Source organism: Spermophilus citellus (assembly GCF_964194105.1).
Source record: "Spermophilus citellus genome assembly, contig: SCAFFOLD_310, whole genome shotgun sequence".
NCBI classification, from domain to species: Eukaryota; Metazoa; Chordata; class Mammalia; order Rodentia; family Sciuridae; genus Spermophilus; species Spermophilus citellus.
Window position 1 is genome coordinate 246,424 of NW_027672889.1, and position 8,216 is coordinate 254,639.

At 61.4% G+C, this 8,216-nt stretch overlaps 1 pseudogene across 1 annotated transcript in view; it reads right to left on the reverse strand.

Annotated features, from left to right (window-relative positions):
* LOC308640465 (phosphatidylinositol 3,4,5-trisphosphate-dependent Rac exchanger 1 protein-like) overlaps positions 1-4,929 on the reverse strand; it is a 39,323-nt pseudogene extending 34,394 nt beyond the window's left edge. Inside the window, exons 1-2 of the transcript XR_014024363.1 lie at positions 4,703-4,929; positions 268-368 (exon numbers count right to left, since the gene is read on the reverse strand). The product of XR_014024363.1 is annotated as a phosphatidylinositol 3,4,5-trisphosphate-dependent Rac exchanger 1 protein-like (transcript). The remainder of the gene's footprint in view (positions 1-267; positions 369-4,702) is intronic.
* Between the last annotated feature and the right edge of the window lie 3,287 nt (positions 4,930-8,216).

The window sequence follows — 8,216 nt, forward strand, 5'->3', positions numbered from 1 at the left end:
CGCCCAGCCTGGCGCTTGGTAACCGCTCGTGGAACACTGAAGCTTGGGCCGTGACCCTCCCCTCTGAAAGGTGGGGGGGACATCCCTGCCACCACCTCTCCCAGGTGTCCCTGTCTGCTCCTGTCCCGGGGGAAGGCCGGGAAGCAGCCGTGTGAGGACATCCGGGAGCAGGGCGGGCGGGGAAGCGGTCAGCTGCCCAGGAGGGCCCGGCTCGCGGCCGCGCAGTCTGCCTGGTCTGACGCCCGCCCACCGCGGCCGGCCACGCACCGTGGTGGATGATGCCGTTCTCCAGCAGAGCCTGGCCCAGGTTGACCCCTTCCTCCGTCTTGCTGATCTCGCCGATCTCCAGGAGCCAGGCCACAAACTCACTGTGGGAACAGGAGACAGGGCTGGGGGCCGGGGCTGGGGGGCTGGAGAGCTGGAGGGCCAGGGCTGGGGGGCTGGAGGGCTGGGGGCCTGGGGTGCTGAGGGGCTGGAGGGCTGGGGCTAGCAGGCCGGGATGGGGGGCCAGGGCTGGGGGCCAGGGCTGGAGGGCCAGAGCTGCGGGGCCGGGGCTACAGGGCTGGGGCTGGGGCTGGGGGCTGCAGGGCCAGGCCTGGCCATGGGACCCTGAAGCCAGTCAGAACCTCCCACGGAAAGCGAGGCTGGGGAGCCCAGCCTGGCCACCAGTGGAGGCCTGCGCATCTCCCATTACCCATGGCAGAGGGACACATGGCCAGGCCCTGGGTCTGCCTCAGGCTCAAAGGATGGAGCAGTGGACGGATGGGTGGACCAATGAATGGACAGACAGACAAGTGATGGACAGGTGACTGGCAGGCAAGTAGATGGGCCGGTAAAGGAAAGGAAGGTGAGAGGATCTTCCCTTCCTGAAAGGTGCCAGACTCTTCCTGCCCCAGGGCCTTTGCACTGCCTGTTCCCTCTGCCTGGAAATGCCCTTCCCCAGCTCTTCACGTGGCCTTCTTTTCATCCTTCAGGTCTCAGCACAAACATCACCTCCTTGAAGGAGGCGCATTGTCTGGCAACACAACCCACTCAGTGGCCCTGTTCTTCCTCCGTAGCGCTTATCACTGTCTGAATTTATCTCATTTGCAGATTTATCCCTTTCTCAGCCACCTCCTACAGCCAGAACGTAATCTCCCTGTGAACCGAGTGCTACCTACTGTGTCCCAGCCTGGGAGAGGCCTCACACACAACAGGATGCAATAATCATCCACTAAACAAATAAAGGAAGCAACCATCAAGCAAGGAAGACTGTTCTGGGTCAGCAGGAAGGCCGGGGAGACAGTATGTCGGGGGGCAGAGGAGACGGGCGGCTCTCGAGCCCAGCACACCCGGTGGGGAGAGGCCAGCCAGGCCAGAGCCCCGCTCCCGGGAGATCTTCCTGGGCTCAGCACAGAATTTAGCCCTCATGAGAGAGCAGGAAGGGGGACCTGTTTTGTGCTCAATGACAGCAGGTGGCAGCCAGCCAGGGCCCCACGCTCTCCTGCTCACTGAAGCCTGCTGTCCCGCGGGGAAACTATTTTTAGCCTCCCGGGGTTTGGCAGGGGAAGCCCTTCGGTGTGTAGGCAGTGGTGTGCCAGGCAGTCAGAAAGCCCTGCTGGAGGCGGGAAGGAGACCAGCGCGGGGAAGGAGAGCGCTCACTCTCAGAGTCCCACAGCCCAGCACCCAGACCCGCTGCCAGCAGCTGCAGGAGGGAGCAGATGTCTGCGTGCCCACTCTTGGAAGCCGGGACCCAGCGTCCAGCTGCCCACCAGCTGTCCGGCTGGGGGCCACCTCTAGCACTGGCCAGCAGCCCTGAGCCAGGAAGGAGGGACAGGAAGTGGCTGCGGGGGTGGGAGAAGACAGTCACAGGACAACAACATGGACCCATGAGCTCCCAAGCTGGACCTTGCCACCTTCTGGGGATCAGGAAGGTTCACGGCGTTCTGGACAAATTTGGGCGACTTTCTATCCCTGTCTGGGCCTCGCAGGGTCCACCTGGCAAGGGGTTCACTCAGGAACCTTCTGGGTTTGGTGGGGGTACCTTGTGGTCATAAGGAACCTCGGCCTGGACCCAGCTGCACAACCAGCCGAGCTCTCCCTGTGGGGCCTGCGCTCTCCCGCCCACCGCCTCCAGCCAGCAGCCAGTGCCCAGGAGCGTGGCCCCAGGGAAGGCATGGGACTCCGTGGGACATCGTGAGCCAGCACAGGGCAGGACTCAGTGTGTGAGAAGCCAGTTGGGAGGGCAGACAGTGTAGCGCGAAGGGCAGCAAGGTCCAGGTTCCAGAAAGATGTGACCTAGAGCAGGCTGCTGTCCCTGGACGGGAAAAGCCCCCCTGGAGTGGCCAGAGCTGCTGCAGATCAGGGCTGGGGTCCGCTGATCAGGGCAAGTCAGCCCCCGGCCTCCTCCTGACCCACTAAACACTCACTTAGCCCACACCAGGCCAAGGCCCAGCGGAGCCAGGCCACCAAGCCAAGTCCCCTCAGGGGGCCCTTTGTCTTGCCTGCTGCCTGCTAGGCCTGGGCTCTCACCATGGTGGAGGTGTCCACAGCACGCCTGACAAATGGATCCTCCTCCTCCTCACAACTCATCCCCACACCTGGGCACACAGGAGGCCCAGGCAGGGAGGCCTGGGCAGGGAGGCCGCCCCCTCCAGGTCAGTAAGGAGGTCCACCTCCAGCAGATGTCAGTAACTCAACTGCCTCTAACCACCACGGACTGTGGAACCAAGGCTCTCTCCTTCCAGGAAGCCTTCGCTGACCGCCCTGCTGACCACACCTTGTCCCATGTGGTCCCCTGAGCTCTGGCAGCCCCCAAGAGCGCCCTCCTCTGGCCTCTGTGATGAGGTGCATCCTCACCCCAGGCCCTGCTGCGCCTCCGAAGTGCCTTCTCAGCACCCAGAATAAAATTAGAGCCCTGACCCAGGTGCTGCTGACCCAGCCCCTCTGGTTCCCGTGGCAACCCTGGTCTCCCACCCTGGGGCCACCTGCGGCCTCCTGCCTCCCTGCTGGCCTCCCTCCACCCTCAGGACTCCCACCTGCTGTTCCCTCGGCTGCTCCGGGTCTTCTGGCGGGTGTTGGTCACTTGGACCTTGTTGAAACAGCACCCCGAGAGGCCCGTGCACCCCCTGAACCAGCCCCACTCCCTCCCTGCCTTGCAACTCCTGGCAGAGTCCAGAAAGACCCCTTCACTTCATCCGTCCTGCGTCCTGCGTCTGGCTACTCTCTAGACAGGTGTCTCCCTGAGGGCAGGCACTCCCAGGGTTCTGTCCCCAGCTGGCCCAGGGGAGGGGTTGGGTCAATAGGAGCAAAGGATGGTTGAATCTGATGGTTTCAACTAACCTGAGGGTGGCGGAAGGCGTGGGCCCCCTGGGGGCCTCCGCAGTGACACACAGGTTTTGCACCTAGGTCACTTTTATGTATAGCCACCTCACAAGTGTCACCTGCCTCCTCCAGCAACCCTGAGGGCCATTTTATTCTCTTGGATCACAGATTGAAATTCAGCAAGGTTAAGAGGCTTGTCCAATGTCACGCAGCGAGAGAGTGAGGGAAACGAGACCTGAGCCCAGCCCTTGAAGACCGAAAAGCCAAACCAGACACGTTTTGGATTCACAGATAAAAATGAGCAAACACGCAGAGCAGGAGATGGGCAGAGCACGCCAAGTCACCAGCCCACGTGCTGGGCCTTCTCCTCGCCCTTAAAGTGGGGACAGCAGCAGTGACCCGCCTCTGTCAGTGCCGGGCAGCAGAGGCAGGGCTGGACAAACCGTCTCTGTGGCCACTGACTCCGTCCACAGGAGGGGACCAGCTCATGCAGAGCTCGGGAGCTGGCCCCGTGGGAAAGAGGCCTCAGCCGGGCAGGTGCAGAGGGCGCTGCGCGGGAGGCAGGTTTCTTAGAAGGTCTCCCTCGGGGCTTGTGGCCTCCTGGGCCCCATGGCTAAAAAGCAGGCTGTGAACCTGGCCCTGGTTCCAAGGGGCAGGAGGAGCTCCTCTGACACTCTGGGCTGGGCAGGAGGTAGGAAGGTTCTCTGACCAGAGGCCGGAAGCAGCCCCTCCCAGAAAGGGGCCGGCGTCCTTTCAGCCAGGATTAGAGATGAGCTGGTGGAGAGCAGCCAGGCCCCTCCGCTGCCTCCCAGGCCCCAACTCTCCTCTCCACAGACACCCCAGGGAGAGCAGAACCCCAGCTGCTGACCTGGACCCCAAGCTCGGCCCTGGGCCCCACCCCTCCAGGCTGGGCTCAAGTGGACACCGACTGTCTGCAGGCATTTTAACCTTAGCACAGCTAAAACCAGGCTCGCTCGGCCCGACTTTCTCCCACTTCCCATCTCCTCTTCCCCCGGCTGCGGTACCCACCGCCTTGCCCCTTCCTCCCACATGCAGGGTTCCTATGAGACTTCCCTCCTCATGTCCAGGTTCCTGTCCAGCCCAGGTCGACACCCACTTCTACCAGAAGCTTCAAAAAGTGAAGAGTGGGCTGAGCTCCACCCGCCTCCCACCCTCCTCCCCTTCTGCTCGGCCACCCCAGGCGCCAGCAGCGGGCAGCCACTCCACAGCATGCATGCGCTGCCAGCCATGGCGTGACAAGGACCTCACAGTGGGTTGAAAACCCGCCTGGGACCCCAGCCTCGTGACTCTGAGGTGGCTCCACAGGAACAGGGGTCCTGGGTGGCTCTGCCCAGGAGGGCGCGGGGAGGGGTGTGGGAGTCGGCCGGGGCGCACTCACTTGCCCAGGAAGCACTTGGGCACGGTGCTCAGCTTCCGGCGCCGGTCCTTGATGAGGTTCACCTTCTTGCTCATCATGAGGTGGTACAGCTTCTCCCCCTTCTCCGCGATCATGACGTAGGCGTCGCGCTCCATACCCAGCTTCAGGCCTGCTCGGGGACAGAGCGGAGCAGCCGCAGCTCCTGAAAACTGCCCCACCAGCCCCACCGCGACCACCCAGGCAGCCATGAGCAATTCCTGTCGGCCACCGGTGCTCCAGACACTGCCATGCAGTCCTCACAGGCACCGCCTCGCACGGCAGGGTCCGGCCCTCACCCCGGGAGCCAGCCCCACAGCCACGTTCCCCCAGCCCCGGGTGCGGTTCCAACCGCAGAGACTGGCAGATGATGGGGTGATGGAGGGTCTCACAAGAAGCTTTGACGGTACTTGTAGATTTTGCTGACTCTGGAGGATGGTTTGTGGCATGACACTTTTCTACCTGCCTAAAATACTTACAACCAAGCCACAGGGACCCGTTCACCCAGGGCACCACCGTCTCTGCCCTGCAAGGATGCTGTCCTGAGCAGGTCTGTGTGTCTTCCTTAGAAAACCTCAGAGATGTGAGGCCTCTTGCTCAGCCCACTGGTGGCAGCCCATGCCTGCCCCGCTCTGGGACCCGGTGCCCGGGTAGGCTCGGGGAGCCACGGCCCTCCCTGAGAGTCCCACGCTGTGATGTGTCTATTGATCATCGCTCAGGACTCAGGAAGGAGCTGCCGGCTTGGCCGCCTCCCCACGGCCCTGGACGTCCTCCAGCTGCCTGGAGCCAGGAGAGTGATTGTCAAGTGCGATTCCTGCTGCGACCTGAGAGGAACCACAGCCTGAACTGGACGCAGAGGTTCATGGAGTCCACAGAGGCACAGCTGGGTCACAGCGCCTCTGCCCAGTCCCTGACCCACACTTCAGGTGACAGAACCCTGGGTCTTCCCTCACATAGCCACTGAGGCATGAGGCCACCTGTCTCTGACCTGCACGGGCCTGGAGTCCAGCATCAGAGATGGACAAAGACCTTGACTTTCAGCAGCACCCCCACCCGGTTCCTTCTCGTGACCCAGCGCATCACAGGTGGACAGCTGATGGAGCCATATCTGTCCACACGGTAGCTGGGGGTTCTGGACACCAGGTCTGTCCCCTAGGAGTAGAACAGAGCTCTGGGAGGGGACAGAACAGGGGCTGGGAGGACGGAGAAGGCCCTGCAGGGAAGCACCAGGTGCCACCCTCCTGCTCTGCCTGGGCCCCCGGGAGTCTGTGCTGGACAGGAAGAACCTCTTTACCAAGAGTCATAGGCAGCGCCACCCCCTCACTGGGGGGCCAGCTTCTTAGGAGACAGGCCTGCTCTAATGGCGAGGTCCGTGTTGTCGTGGAGTCTCCCAGGTAGACAGCAGCTTCCCCTGGGGGGCAGAGGGATGGGGGGGGGGGTGGAGGGACCCTCACCCCTGCAGCCAGTGCAGCTCTGTTGGGGGCTGTTGAACACACAGGTTTTCTATGAAGTTCCTTGAAGAAAGTCTTTACTCCCAGACATTTTGAGAGTGGCCTTTCAGCCTAAGCTGGGCTTCTTTGATTTTAAATCTGTTAAAAACTCATCAGCAGGAAAATTCAGTCAAATTGCATTGTCTTGAGTCGGGGCCCTGCACTGCAGAACTGACCCTGTGTGGGGGTGACCTCTTGTGCCCAGCCAGCTTCCTCATGTCTCAGGAGCTCAAAGCCACACACATTGGTTGTCTCACAGTTTCATGGTCAGAAACCAGGAGGGGGTTTCGCTGGGTCCTCAGCTCTGAGCCTCTCAGGGTTTGCAGAGTGCCAGCTGGGGTGGTGGCCTCATCTGAAAGCCCGCCCAGGGCTGGAGGATCTGTGTTCAAGCTTCCTCGAGGGCCGACTGCGGGACGGGGCTCCTTGCAGACTGGATCTGAGGGCTGTTGGCAAGCAGGTTGGGGCAAGACCGTGAGTTCCGCCTGGACTTGGGAAGTGACATCCATCACTTCTCTTTGTTAGAAATTAAGTCCCCAGGTGGCCCTCACTCAAGGGGAGGGGATCACCTGAGGACATGGTACCTGGAGCGGGGACCAATGGGAGGGCTTTCAGAAGCTGCCCACCAGCCCGCTCCTGCCTAATTTGGGAGAGCTGTTAGACTGAATTGTGAGTAATTGACAGACTGCGTGTTCCCCATCTCCCTATTTCAGGAGGCATCTCTCTGCTGAAAATAGCCCTGTTCACACCATAGTTGTGAACAGAAATTCTTTTGCTTTGCTGGCCTCAGACTCCTAGGAAAATGTGACGTTTCAGGCAAAGCTTGTCTCACTTTTTAACTGAATTGTGTCTTTTCTTTCTTTTTTTTTCTAATTGGTGATTTTAGGGAATGTTGAGAAGATGAGGGGAGTGAGGTTGGTTTACGTTTTCTTTTCCTCCCCTTCATGATGGACAACAAACGAGGCTGGGGTTGCTACCTCAAGATCCTCAGGAGGAAGCAGGTGCTCTCGGGCTGCTTTCTCTCCCTCTCTGGTCTCTGCAGAGCCTGGGCAGGGCGGGCTCCTGCCAGCAGGGGCTGCAATAATCCCACACAGCCACAGCCAAGGCCGGCCCCGGGGCATGGAGATGAAGAGTCCCCGGGCGGCTCTTCTAGGCTGATGACAGGCTGATCTGGGCACCGCACCACAAGCTGCTTATCAGACTCCAAGTGGCACTGTGCCCGCCGCCTGGTCCTGTGGGTGGCTCTTGCTGAGGCGGCTGCATCCAGAGCTCAGGGGTGAGCTCGGCTCTCCCTGGGGGAGTCCGGACCCCTGGCTCAGGTCCTGGCTGGGCCCACTGTTTGGTTGAGGCACAGACCAGGGCACCATGGAGACGGGGCAGCAGGAGAGGAGCATGACTCATCTGGCTGGGAGCCCAGAAGGCGTCTGCGGAGGCCTCCTGCAGATGGAGATAAGATCATGGAGACACTGAGCGCAGAAAGTGCCCGGCCTCCAACAACGCTCTCCAGTCCACCCCCTGAGAAGCCCAGTCATTTGTTGCGATCCCAAGTGTCAGAGAGGGCAGGAGCACCCTGCAGCTGTTGTCCCTGTGCTCCTTTGGTAGGGTGGACATCAGCAGCGCCCTCCCATGCTCTGGGTGCCCCTCCCCTGCCAGCCCCATGGCAGGTCACACTTTCCCACCCTTGAGATTGTGTATGGACACGTGACCTTGGTTGGCCAAGGAGATCTGAGAGGAAGCACCAAGTCTCGCTTCCAGGAGAGTCATTTAGGAGCTGGGATAAGATCCCCTGACTGCACTATGGTTGTGATGGGAGTGATGTGGGAGACGGCGGAGCCTCTGTCGGCCCAGACCCCCAGAGAGCAGGAGTCCGCGAGCGAGGCCTGCTAACGACCCGACCCCCGTGGGACGTGCAGAGTGCCGCGCTGGGTGAGGCCAAGGTGATTCGCTGCTGTGACATAACCTTGCACGTCCTGGCGAGTGAGCCCACTGTCGCGGTGCTGTCTGTAGACACA